We start from the raw sequence: 13,532 nt of genomic DNA on the forward strand, positions 1-13,532 counted from the left end.
AGTTCAGATCAGATGAGTCCAGACGAGGAAAGAGACAGGATGGGATGGAGGGTGTCATGGAGGTGTGAAAGGTAGACAGAGAAGGGCCCTGTGAAGAGGCGACATTTACACAGCACAGCTCCTGAGGTGGGAGCCAGCCTGGAGTTCCCAGAGGAGTTGGCAATTGCTGGTTGGTAAACAGTTCAGGCTTTGTAGGCCATGTGGTCTTTGCCACAACCAGTCAGCTCTGTCATTGTTCAAAAACAGTGCTTTACCACATGGAAATGAATGGGCCTGGATGTGCTCCAATAACAATGGACACTGGAATTACACAGAACTTTCACTTGTGATGAAATAGTGTTCTGTTGATGTTTTCAGCCATCTAAAAGTGTAAAAACTCTTCTTAGCTCAAGGGCCCTGCAAAAGTGGGCAGCAAACCAATATAGCTGGGCCAGGCGTGGTGGCTCACGCCTGTAATCCTAGCACTTTGGGAGGCCAAGGTGGGTGGATCACCTGAGGTCAGGAGTTCAAGATCAGCCTGGCCATCATGGTGAAACCCCATCTTTAAAAAAGAAATATGTAATCCCAGCACTTTGGGAGGCCGAGGCGGGTGGATCATAAGGTGAAGAGATCGAGACCATCCCGGTCAACATGGTGAAACCCCGTCTCTACTAAAAATACAAAAAATTAGCTGGGTATGGTGGCGCGTGCCTGTAGTCCCAGCTACTCAGGAGGCTGAGGCAGGAGAATTGCTTGAACCCAGGAGACGGAGGTTGCGGTGAGCCGGAGATCGCGCCATTGCACTCCAGCCTGGGTAACAAGAGCAAAACCCCGTCTCAAAAAAAAAAAAAAGAAATAAATAGGCCGGGCGTGGTGGCTCAAGCCTGTAATCCCAGCACTTTGGGAGGCTGAGGTGGGTGGATCACGAGGTCAAGAGATCGAGACCATCCTGGTCAACATGGTGAAACCCCGTCTCTACTAAAAATTAGCTGGGCATGGTGGCGCATGCCTGTAATCCCCACTACTCAGGAGGCTGAGGCAGGAGAATTGCCTGAACCCAGGAGGTGGAGGTTGTGGTGAGCCGAGATCGCGCCATTGCACTCCAGCCTGGGTGACAAGAGCGAAACTCCGTCTCAAAAAAAAAAAAAAAGAAAGAAAGAAACATTGAAACCAATATAGCTGATATGATTTGGCTCTGTGTCCCCACCCAAATCTCACCTTGAATTGTAATAATCCTTATGTGTCAAGGGCAGGACCAGGTGGAGATAATAGAATCATGGGGGCAGTTTCCCCTATGCTATTCTTGTGGTAGATAAGTCTCACAGGATCTGATAGTTCTCTAAATGGGAGTTCCCCTGCATAAGCTCTCTGGCCTGCCACCATGTAAGACATGCCTTTGCTTTTCTTTTGCCTTCTGCCATGATTGTGAGGCCTCCCCATCCATGTAGAACTGTGAGTACATTAAACCTGTTTCCTTTATAAATTACTGTCCTGGGTATGTCTTTATTAGCAGCATGAGAACAGACTAATACAGAATGGACTAAATGTGCTGGTAGAGTGAGGTGCTGCTGTAAAGATACCCAAAAATGTGGAAGCAACTTTGGAACTGGGTAACAGGCAGAGGTTGGAACAGTTTGGAGGGCTCAGAAGAAGACAGCAAAATGTGGGAAAGTTTGTAACTTCCTAGAGACTCGTTGAATGGCTTTGACCAAAATGTGGATAGTGATATGGACAATGATGTCCAGGTTTAGGTGGTCTCAAATGGAGATGAGGAACTTGTTGGAAACTGGAATAAGGGTGTCTCTTGTTATGTTTTAGCAAAAGGACTGACAGAATTTTGCCCCTGCCCTAGAGATCTGTGGGACTCTGAACTTGAGAGAGATGATTTAGAGCAGATGTCCCCAAACTTTTTACACAGGGGGCTAGTTCACTGTCCCTCAGACAGCTGGAGGGCCGCCACATACTGTGCTCCTCTCACTGACCACCAGTGAAAGAGGTGCCCCTTCCTGAAGTGCATCGGGGGGCCGGATAAATGGCCTCAGGGGGCCGCATGCGGTCCGTGGGCCGTAGTTTGGGGACACCTGTATAACCTCTTTCATTCTTAACTCCATACTACTATTAATATGGCCAAAGAGTAACTAACTCTCCTGGCTTCTTCCTAGTGCTGCTGACTCATGCTGAACTGAGGCTGCCCTTAGGCCCTTTGGCATGTGCTCATGCTGAGCCCACCTTCTGTGCCTTGTGACTTGGGCTAATGCCTGGCACATAGTAGGTGCTTAATAAGCACTCATACCCTCCTTTCACTCATCCTTCTGCTCAGTCTCCTGCTAGTCCTGGCCCACCCCACGGCCTTAGGATGCTGATTGTGTGATGAAGACACCTTTCAGATGCAGCTGGTGGTACAGCCCCTCCACCTGCCAAGACCATCAGGGCCTTTTCCCAGCACCTTCCTCAACCCACCAGATGAGGGACCAAGTGAGGAAGGGTGCCTAGCAAGGTCAGACCACAAAGACGAGGAATACGCAGGGCCCTGTGCCCCTGTGGCTGAATTTCTAGCCAGCTGCCCTTTCAGCTGACCAGACATTATGTGATTCCTGCGTAAGATGTTCAAAACAGCCAAATCTACAGAGACACAAAATAGATCAGTGGTTGTTCAAACCTGGATCAAGGGGTGTGTGTGTGTGTGTGTGTGTGTGTGTGTGCGTGTGCACACACACACACACACACAAAATAATAAAGAGGTGGCTGGGCACAGTGGCTCCCACCTGTAATCCCAGCACTTTGGGAGGCTGAAGTGGGTGGATCATCTGAGGTCAAGAGTTTAAGATCAGCCTGACCAATATGGAGAAACCCCATCTCTACTAAAAATACAAAAATTAGCCAGGTGTGGTGGCATGTGCCTGTAGTCCTAGCTACTTGGGAGGCTGAGACAGGAGAATTGCTTGAACCTGGGAGGCAGAGGTTGCAGTGAGCTGAGATCATGCCATTGCACTGTAGCCTGGGCAAAAAGAATGAAATTCCATCTCAAGATAAATAAATAAATAAAAACAATAGGGAGGTAACAGCTGGAGTGAATAGGTTTCTTTGTGAGGTAACGGAAACACTGTACAAGTGACTTGGTGATGGTGGCCAACTGTGAATGCACTAAAAAGCCCTGAACTGTATGCTTCAGGTGTGTGAATTGTATGGTGTGTGAATTACCTTAATACAGCTGTGATTAAAACAATAACAGAGCCGGGCGCGGTGACTCAAGCCTGTAATCCCAGCACTTTGGGAGGCCGAGGCGGGTGGATCACGAGGTCAAGAGATCGAGACCATCCTGGTCAACATGGTAAAACCCCATCTCTACTAAAAATACAAAAAAATCAGCTGGGCATGGTGGCGCGTGCCTGTAATCCCAGCTACTCAGGAGGCTGAGGCAGGAGAATTGCCTGAACCCAGGAGGCGGAGGTTGCGGTGAGCCGAGATCGCGCCGTTGCACTCCAGCCTGGGTAACAAGAGCAAAACTCCGTCTCAACAACAACAACAACAACAACAAGAGAAATCAGCTAGAGGTGCACAGTGACTGCCCTTGGACCTGGCCCGTGCACTCCAGTTTGCCACAGTCCCCACCACCCCCTGTTACTCCCGACACTGCACCTCGGAGCCAGGTCCATTTAGCACAGCACTTCCAGCTGTATTTCTCACACCCTGCTGCCTCCCCTTAGACTTTACACCTGTGCGGGCCCACAGGAAGTTAATTTGGTGACGGTCTATGTGAAGACAGTCAGTAGGTGCAAAAAAGCCAGAGAAAGGTCCCTGGCTGTGTTTCTGAAAGGAGACTCTGGGACATGGTCACTGCAAAGGCGAACTCCGACTCTGGTCTTTCCTGCAGCCAGGAAGTTGTTTCCCGCTGCTGCGAGCCTGCGAGGGCTACCTCCATGAACCAGGCAAAGCTGAGAGCAAACCTGGGCATCAGGATGGCAGGAGACTCACCGTCAGCGCTCCTCTAGCCTGTCCACAGGGCCACACCGTCTGAGTCCCCACCACACGCCAAGCGCCGAATCAACCCAGGCCTCGCTGGGTCCGGGAAAAGTCTCTGAAGCTGGCCTGACTGCAGCACTCCTCAATCACGCGGAACCTCCCCTTTTAATGGAGGAAAGCGGGTCTTGGGCTCAGAGCCGCTCAAAGGCCACAGCACAGCTGTGATTTAATGACGTGCTGGGGTGGGTGTCACTGCCATTGTTGTATCAAACCAATGAGCTTTGGGCTGCCTTGGGCTGATGACCTAGGGAGGGTTTATTATAATCTCAGTAGTTCCCTCTTAAAGTAAGTTCTGTATTCATGGTTGTATCATAACCCATCGTGCAGACATGCAGACATGTTTCATAGTGTTTGTTTTTACTTTTTATTCTACACTATCCTATATTTTTGAAAGAACAGAAAGCTTAAGACCATCCAAATACTCTGTTTAGAGAGAATGTCTAAAGCACAAATGATGGCATAAAAATAATCAGCCGCCCTCCATAACAACATGGAGAAACAGAAAAAGTTGAGAATAAGATAATGGAAAACAGCAGAACACTAAATTCTTCCACGCCACGAGCACAGTTAGGTCAACACTTGCAAGAATAGGGAGAGGGCCAAGAAATCAACCTGGGGAAACAGAGAAAGGTGCAACCTCTTTTAAAAGCCATTTTCTTTAAGGTTGTTAGAGTGCTGCTTATGTAACAACAGTTTAATCTTAATGGAAAGATCGACTGAAAGGAAACCATTAGGTAACAGTGTGGGTAGTTTGTAGACATAGAATGAAAATCACAACGGTAGCCTGGGTGCAGAGGGTCACGCCTGTAATGCCAGCAGTTTGGGAGACCAAGGCTGGTGGATCTCTTGAGCCCAGGAGTTTGAGACCAGCCTGGGCAACATGGTGAGACCTTGTTTCTACAAAATATTGGCTGAGTGTGGGAGCATGCACCTATAGTCCCATCTACTTGAGAGGCTGAGGTGGGAGAATCTCGTGAGCCCAGGAGGTCGAGGTTGCAGTGAGCTATGATCCTGCCACTGCACTCTAGGCCATGCAATAGAGTGAGGCCCTGTCTCAAAAAAAGCAAAAAAAAAAAAAAAAAAAAAAATCACAAAGGTAGCATAGAAATGACTAAAGTAGCAGAAAGAATCAGAGACTCTAAAGGCTTTGCCAGTTATAGCTGATGAGATTCAGTGACAGCTTTTTAAAACAACCAATCTACTAATCACAGAATGGCCCAGATGAGGAATGAAAAACCACCCTGGGGGGACTGATGGCCCACGCTCACCATGGTGACGGCCCTGGCCTCCTGGTAGGCCACCTGATGCCATCTGTGGCACTGCTGTTGAGAAAGAAGTAACCAGAGTGTTTCCTGATGTGGAGCTCCAGCTGCAGGAGGAAGATTTAGGGAGGGTCAGGCTGCGTGTTGGAAGGCGGGGCATCCGCTGGTGGGTCTCGCCCAGGCAAGAGGTGGCAGGACAAGGGCTGTATCTGGTTGCCAAGATGTCTGTAGGTCACTTCTTCTGGGTGTGAGGTCCTCCACCAGGATGAGCTCTGTAGAGGCACCAGAGGGTTGCGCTGAAGGGCAAGGGCAAGGCCCTCAGATGTAGGAGGCCCTGGAACACCCACGGACCAACCCCAGGCCATCCTCAGGCCGCCCCTAAGACAAGCAGGCCTAGAAGCCCCAGGGCCTGGTCTTGCTCCCAGACACAAGCCCCAAGAAGCCCCTGGTGCTCCTGAGCCCAGTGGAATCACCACGGCCTCTTTGAGGCCTCCCATCAGCCCCACAAGGTGGAGTGAGTTGCCAGCTCCTCCACTCCGGACCCAGGAGGGGGTTGGCAGCAGTCCTGCTTAGATGTCTCTTCACCCTACCAGGCCCCAGCGGTGGTGACTCACAGATACGCCTTGCCCTTCAGGAACTCACAGCAAAAGGCCAGCTTTGGAGTGTGTGGTAGATACCACCCTGGGCAGGTCAGGAAGGCTGCCAGCCAGGCCAGGCATGGGGAGAGGGTCCTCTGGAAGAGTGGCCACAGCTGGCTCACAAGAGAACAAGAACAGCCCTCATCACCTAAGGCAGCATGTGACCCAGTGAGATCTGTTTCCTGCCTCATGTCACACAAGGGAGCCACCCAGATCCGAGGCCCCCAGGGAATCATGTGTTTGAGCACCTCTTTGGGGCCACAGGTATGCCAGGCGCTCAGGGTGCAGCAACTGCCTGCAGGGAGAGGCACAGATGGAAGAGGAAGAGTAGGCTGGGCACAGTGGCTCCTACCTGGAATCCCAGCAATTTGGGAGGGCAAGACGGAAGGATTGCTTGATCCCGGTGGTTCAAGACCAGCCTGGCCAACATGGTGAAACTCTGTCTCTACTAAAAATACAAACATTAGCTGGGCATAGTGGCGGGTGTCTGTAATCCTAGCTACTCAGGAGGCTGAGGCAGGAGAATTGCTTCAGCCCAGGAAGCTGAGGTTGCAGTGAGCTGAGATTGTGCTGTGGCCCTGCAGCCTGGGTAACACAGCGAAACTCCATCTTGAAAAAAAGAAAAAGAAAAATATTCCTGTTAGGTTTTGAAGGGAAGATGGGGGTTAAAGAAAGATGCACACACAGAAAGAGGGCGCTCAACAGCAAATGCAGGTTTTATGTCCAGCGTGAAGCCTAATGCCAGAGCCCACCACTGTGCATAGGCTGGGAGTATAAGGGTATGGGCAGGAGGGGTCTGGGCAGTATGGCTTGCTACCCACAGGATGTTGGTCAGATGTTCCCGTGATAAGGCGGTTCTGGCCCTTGCTCTGGCGGGATGTCATTGTGGTGTTCCCTGGACCTTTGTCCGGCAAGATACGATGGGGTTGTTTCTTTAGTTGGGCCTTTGTCTGCCTTGTGGTCACGTGGTTAGGCAGGTTGCTTCTGATGGCCTGAACCCCTGTGAAACATTTCACTTTGACCAAGGTCTTCAAAATAGCAGGGAGCTTACAACATGGTGGAGTGTTGACTAACAATTCCCTCCCTTCTCAATGATCGAGACCAATCATTCAGAGTTGAAAGAAAACGAAATTGAATATTTTGAGTGTAGACATTGGGAAGTCTTTGATATCCAAAAGTTACTTCAGATTTTGAAACTACAAATGAAAATGCCATTGAAGTATTGTGCCAGTTTAAATAGCTAGGAAACTAAATATCAATCTCTACAACCCAGCTAGACAAAAAGCACTTTCTTTTCAAAAAAAAAAAAAAAAAAAAAAAAAGATGTTTTAGGGCCCAAAAGCAAGAAAATCACTGTGAATGATCCCCAGCCATGACCGGCCCACGCTTTGCTCTGACTTCATGAAGAGCCATTGTGATGGAATCACACCCAGGGCCTATATAAGGCCCTGGCTGGGCCAAAGTTTTCAGTCTGATATCCCTGGAAGCTTATTTGGTGATCTGTGGACTCAGACCAGTTTAGCGATTGCAAGCTGTGTATGCATGTGCATGCATGCGTGTGTGTGTGCGTGTGTGTGTGTGTGTGTGTGTGTGTGTATGGTGGGTTTGTTGTGGAGGGGTTTGTGTGTGGGGTTTGTGCGTGAGAGGGTGTTTGGGGTGTGGGGGGGTTGGTATGTAGGGAGGGTTTGTGTGCGGGGTTGGTGTGCTTTTTCTAGTTAGCATTGTTAGTGAAGTTAGTATATTCCACATCATTGCTTAGTATTTGAGCACAGTCAGAATTGTCAGTATTGTTAGCAGAGTCAGTACAGTTAATGTAGTTTTGTAGTTAGTGTAGTGAGAAAGGCACCACAGAGCAGGGATCGCCTGCAACTCACCTAACCAGTGTTCGGTTTTGAAGGGAAGGTGAGGGTTAAAGACACAAAGAAGGGCCAGCTCCAACAGCAACACAGCTGTATTGCAGACATCTGTGCAAGAGGGGGACCAGCTGGATGCCAGAGCCCATCGCATCTGGGAGTGGGGGCAGGGAAGTGCTTCATAGAGAAAGGTTGCTCCTGGCTAGGGCTCCACCCCTGGGCCTGTGCCCACAGAGGTGAGGACAGGTTGTTTCTGTTTTCATGCCCAAATGCTGCATTTTCCAAGACCACCCTGGCCCACCACGCTCCCAATCTGTGCCTATAAAAACCCCAGGATTGCCGGGCGCGGTGGCTCACGCCTGTAATCCCAGCACTTTGGGAGGCCAAGGTGGGCGGATCACAAGGTCAAGAGATCAAGACCATCCTGGTCAACATGGTGAAACCCCGTCTCTACTAAAAATACAAAAAATTAGCTGGGCATGGTGGTGTGTGCCTGTAACCCCAGCTACTCGGGAGGCTGAGGCAGGAGAATTGCTTGAACCCAGGAGGTAGAAGATGCAGTGAGCCAAGATAACGCCACTGGATGTCAGCCTGGGCAACGACAGCAACACTCCACCTCAAAAAAAAGAGCGCATAATTCAGGGTTTTTTAGTATATTCATAAAGTTATGGAGCCATTACTACTATCTAATTTCAGAACATTTACATCACCCCAAAAGGAAACCCAGTTCCGGCCAGGCATGGTGGCTCACGCCTGTAATCCTAGCACTTTGAGAGGCCAAGGTTAGTGGATCATCTGAGGTTGGGAGTTCAAGACCAGCCTGACTAACATGGTGAAAACCTAACTCTACTAAAAATATAAAATTAGCTGGGTATGGTAGCGTATGGCCGTAATCCCTGCTACTCAGGAGGCTGAAGCAGGAGAATTGCTTGAACCCGGGAGGTGGAGGTTGTGGTGAGCCAAGATTGCACCATTGCACTCCGGCCTGGGCAAGAAAAGTGAGAGAGAGAGAGAGAGAGAGAGAGAGAGAGAGAGAGAGAGAGAGAGAAAGTGAGTTTCCACCAGCAGTCACCCCCTATTCCTCCAATTCCCCATCCCAAGGCAACAGTCATTTTCTGTTTCCATGGATTTGCCTATTCCAGACATTCCGTAGACATGAAATAATACAATATGGTGTCTTTTTAGACTGGCTTCCTTCACTTAGCATGTTTTCAGAGTCATCTGTGTTGCAGCATGATTTATCATTTTTTGTTTTTTTTTAAGAGACAAGGTCTCCAGCTGGGCGCGGTGGCTCAAGCTTGTAATCCCAGCACTTTGGGAGGCCGAGGTGGGTGGATCACGAGGTCAAGAGATCGAGACCATCCTGGTCAACACGGTGAAACCCCGTCTCTACTAAAAATACAAAAAATTAGCTGGGCATGGTGGCACGTGCCTGTAATCCCAGCTACTCAGGAGGCTGAGGCAGGAGAATTGCCTGAACCTAGGAGGCGGAGGTTGCGGTGAGCTGAGATCGCGCCATTGCACTCCAGCCTGGGTAACAAGAGCGAAACTCCGTCTCAAAAAAAAAAAAAAAAAAAAAAAAAAAAAAAAAAAGAGACAAGGTCTCACTCTGTCACCCAGGCTGGAGTGCAGTGACACACTCATAGCTCATTGTGGCCTCAAACGCTTAGGCACAAGTGATCCTCCTGTCCCAGACTCCTGACTACCTGGGACTACAGGTGCATGTCATTACACCTGCCTCATTTTTATGTTTTTGTAGAGACAATGTCTGGCTATGTTGCCCAGGCTGGTCTCAAAATCCTGATCTCAAAGGATCCTCCCACTTCGGCGGGGATTACAGGCACGTGCTACTGTGCCCAGCATGATTCATTCATCTTTTGACTAAATAATATTCTACTACATAGATACAGCACATTTTGAAATCCATGTATCAACTGATAAACATTTAGATTGTTTCTTATTGACTACTATAAATAATGCTGCTATGAGTTTTGATGTACCAGTTTTAGTATGAGCACGTTTTCCATTCTCTTGAGCATATATTTAGGAGAACGGCTGACTCATATACATTAACTCTATATTTGACTTATTTTATTTTTTGCTTTCTTTTTGAGATGGGGTCTTGACTGTTGCCCAAGATGGAATGCAGTGGCACAATCACTGCTCACTGTAGCCTTGACCTCTGGAGTTCCAATGATGCCCCCACCTCTCTGTGTAGCTGCGTGCTTCAGGCAAGTTACTTCACCCCTCTTTCCAACTCTGAGACTTCAGAGAAGAGTTTTGCTTTTTTTGAGGACAGCCTCAGGCCAAAGATGCAGTAGCCCTCACACTCATAGCAGGCCTGTGTTTTGGCAGAGTTGAGCTATAGCCTCTGGCTACATGTAGAGTGGATTAGTGGCTTAAGGTCATCAGAAGGTGGGAGATTTGTTAGAGATGCTGCTTCCGTGGATTTCTAGAGGGTGAGTAGGGCACTGCGTTCCAGCATGTGTCCTAGAGAATGCCGGGTCCACAGGACACTGATAGATGCCATAGAAAAATGGGCCCTTTGGTCAATTAGATGTGGGAAATGCAGGTTACATAAAGTTAAACAGATTTCTTTTTTTTTTTTTTTTTTTTGAGGCGGAGTTTCGCTCTTGTTACCCAGGCTGGAGTGCAATGGCGCGATCTCGGCTCACCGCAACCTCCGCCTCCTGGGCTCAGGCAATTCTCCTGCCTCAGCCTCCCGAGTAGCTGGGATTACAGGCACACGCCACCATGCCCAGCTAATTTTTTGTATTTTTAGTAGAGACGGGGTTTCACCATGTTGACCAGGATGGTCTCGATCTCTCGACCTCGTGATCCACTCCGCCTCGGCCTCCCAAAGTGCTGGGATTACGGGCTTGAGCCACCGCGCCCGGCAAAAATTTTTTTAAACCAGGAACATCAGTAAATGGTAGTTGTCATCATCACTGTCATCATCACAGTTTTCTACCACCCATCTTGTCAGTGTTCACAGCAGCCTTTTCCTGTGTTAGTTCATGACTCAGATCTCTGCTAGGTGGTGTCTCCTAACGCTGCAGTTTGGGTAATGTCATTAACAAATCCCCAGTCCAAACAGACACTAAAGTGAGCTCGGCCTGTCTCAGGGCTGTCATTACTTCTGCAGCCTCTGACGAACCTCACTTCTGGCCTCCTAAGGATAAGCCAACGCCCCCACTCCCCTCTTTCTTTTGATGAGTCCTTGTCTCTGCACAGAGCTTCTGGTGAAGGTAGCGGGAGCTATTCTTGCAGAGCACATGGGATTCCAAGGGCCTGGCACTGGGCCAGGATCTTGTTGCCATGGTGACTGACACTGTTTTCTCTGAAATTCTGCCAGATCCTGAAGATCTTCGTGGACAATCTCTTTGCGATCGTCCTGCTGAAGCAGGCCACAGCTGTGCGCTGCTTGGACATGAGTGCCTCACGTAAGAAGCTGGCTGTGGTAGATGAAAATGACACTTGCTTGGTGTATGATATCGACACCAAGGAGCTGCTTTTTCAGGTGAAGTCCCTGAGGAGGCCCAGGGACATCGTCCTTTGATTAGAGATCCTCCTCTTGCTTCTCAGTCCCTGCAGGATGCTCTCCTGCTCTGGCCCAGGCAGGTCTCTGGGAGGAGCAGTGAGGGGCAGGGGCCAAGCACAGGCGCAGAGTCCCAGAGGCTGGGCCACAACCTGCTTCTCCCGTGCAGGCACAAGCAGCAGGGCCTGGGCCGGCCTCTTGAACTTTGGTGTCCTTGCCAATGAGATGAGCCAGCAGAGCCTTTCTTGAGTGTTTACCTGAACAAGAAATGGGGCAGTGACTCCGAGGGGGGCATGTCATTGGCGCTCAGTGAAGGGGGCGATGACTCCGAGGAGGCCGTGTTGTCGGCGCTCAGGGAATGGGGCGATGGATGCGCTTCCTTTGCAGAAGTCTGCGTCTCCCCTGCTGCAGTCCTGCCTGTGTCTCTGCTCACCTATGGCACGGGAAGGAAACAGGATCAGTTTTGTCATCCAAAAGAGGAAAAGAGATGGGCAAGCCTGGCCTGCTACTAATTCACAAGAATGCTTGAAGAGCCAGCAGCATGCGAAGTGCTTGGATCTTTGGGGGTGTAGGCATTGTTTGGTGTCATCCAGCCCCATGGCCAAGGAAATGTGTCATGAGAGAAAGCAGCCTGGCGGCTCCATGCCCAGGACCTGGCTGGCTTTCTGCTGGGCTCGCGCCATTCTTTGGCTCTTTAGGTCTTTGTAGGTGCTCAGGACTGTTTTCTGGGATGAAGTTCCCCCCAAAGCTGGAGCCCCTCTTGACTGGTTACCTTGGCCACCGCAGGGTTTCCTGATGTTACAGGCAGATTCGGTCCCCTTACCAGGCTCCTCCTCGTACTCGGCGGCAGAATCAATAGCAGGAGGGGCCTGGAGTTCGGAGCAGCCTCGGTCAATTAGAAGTGGTTACCTGGCCACCTCTAGCTCGGAGGTGATTCCCGACCAGTCTCAACTCACTCCTGTCTGTGAGAGAGTAGAATGGTCCCGGGAAAGAAAGCACAGGCTTCAGGCTGACCTGGGCTTGCGTCCAGCCTGCATCCCTTACTGTGTGAGCTTAAGCAAGTTAGTGAGCCTCTCTGAGCCTTGATTACTTTTCTCTAAAATGTGATTAGTTGCCTCTCACAGAATTGCTGCAGGAATAAACAAGATACCACAGTGCCTAGCTCAGTGCTGGGCACAAAATAGGGCCTGACATGTTACTTCCCTTCTCCCCAGCTTCACCTCCCACCTATGGAGGGGGGTAGCTGCCCAAAATGTGAATCTGTGTCTGAGCCTAGAATCATACAAGTGTGGAAGGGCGTGTGTGCTCCCCTGTCCCCACCGCTGGCTCTGTAGCAGGCTCGGGGAGGTGATTCTCAGCCCTGCCAGGAGACATCAACATTCCCACCTATGACATTGCCTTCTGGCTTTCATCTTCTCCACTGTCCCCAACCCCTGCACATAAAACAGCTGTATAGGGCCGGGCGCGGTGGCTCAAGCCTGTAATCCCAGCACTTTGGCAGGCCGAGGCGGGTGGATCACGAGGTCGAGAGATCGAGACCATCCTGGTCAACATGGTGAAACCCCGTCTCTACTAAAAATACAAAAAACTATCTGGGCGTGGTGGCGCGTGCCTGTAATCCCAGCTACTTAGGAGGCTGAGGCAGGAGAATTGCCTGAGCCCAGGAGGCGGAGGTTGCGGTGAGCCGAGACCGCGCCATTGCACTCCAGCCTGGGTAACAAGAGCGAAACTCCGTCTCAAAAAAAAAAAAAAAAAACAAAAAAACAAAAAAAAACAGCTGTATATATTTTTCTCGTTATAAAAGCAATCCACACTCATTATAAAAGATTCAGACATTGTAAAACATTCTAGGCAGAAAGCTGTGAGCATCTGCTGATCTCAGAGGCTCCAGGACTCAGATGAAAACTGAGGTGCAGGAGGTGCCTCCCAGGGAGTCTCTGTTTTCACAGTGTGTGAACTGTAAACACAAAGACAAGATATGCTTTTCAAATCTTACAAATAACTCATTGTTCTTTTTCTTATTATCAAACAGAATAGATGCTCATGACAAATTTAGGCAAACAAAAAAGAAAGATTTTCTAATTATGCACTTCCACCCACCCAGAAACGCTGTGGCCCCACCGCCTACCTGCCTGCTGGGGCACCAAAGCCTCACCAGATTTCCTTTCACTTTGGGGGCAAGTGTCTCCCAGGTATGAATACTGAATCTCCCCCACTAAATGCCAATTTGCACCCTGAG

General features: G+C 49.8%; 2 long non-coding RNA genes across 2 annotated transcripts; both read right to left on the reverse strand.

Moving 5' to 3' along the window:
- Window positions 1-3,612: 3,612 nt before the first annotated feature.
- Window positions 3,613-8,122, reverse strand: LOC120367209 (uncharacterized). The gene is made up of 4 exons (XR_012518752.1): window positions 6,255-8,122; window positions 5,907-6,015; window positions 5,271-5,536; window positions 3,613-4,104 (listed from the first exon to the last, which is right to left on the reverse strand). It is a non-coding gene; the product is annotated as an uncharacterized LOC120367209 (long non-coding RNA).
- A 2,357-nt stretch (window positions 8,123-10,479) lies between these two features.
- LOC141585342 (uncharacterized) lies at window positions 10,480-13,026 on the reverse strand. Its single transcript, XR_012518753.1, has 2 exons — window positions 12,066-13,026; window positions 10,480-11,726 (listed from the first exon to the last, which is right to left on the reverse strand). It is a non-coding gene; the product is annotated as an uncharacterized LOC141585342 (long non-coding RNA).
- Window positions 13,027-13,532: the final 506 nt, after the last annotated feature.

The sequence above is a fragment of the Saimiri boliviensis genome, chromosome 8 (genome assembly GCF_048565385.1).
Source record: "Saimiri boliviensis isolate mSaiBol1 chromosome 8, mSaiBol1.pri, whole genome shotgun sequence".
Classification (NCBI taxonomy): Eukaryota; Metazoa; Chordata; class Mammalia; order Primates; family Cebidae; genus Saimiri; species Saimiri boliviensis.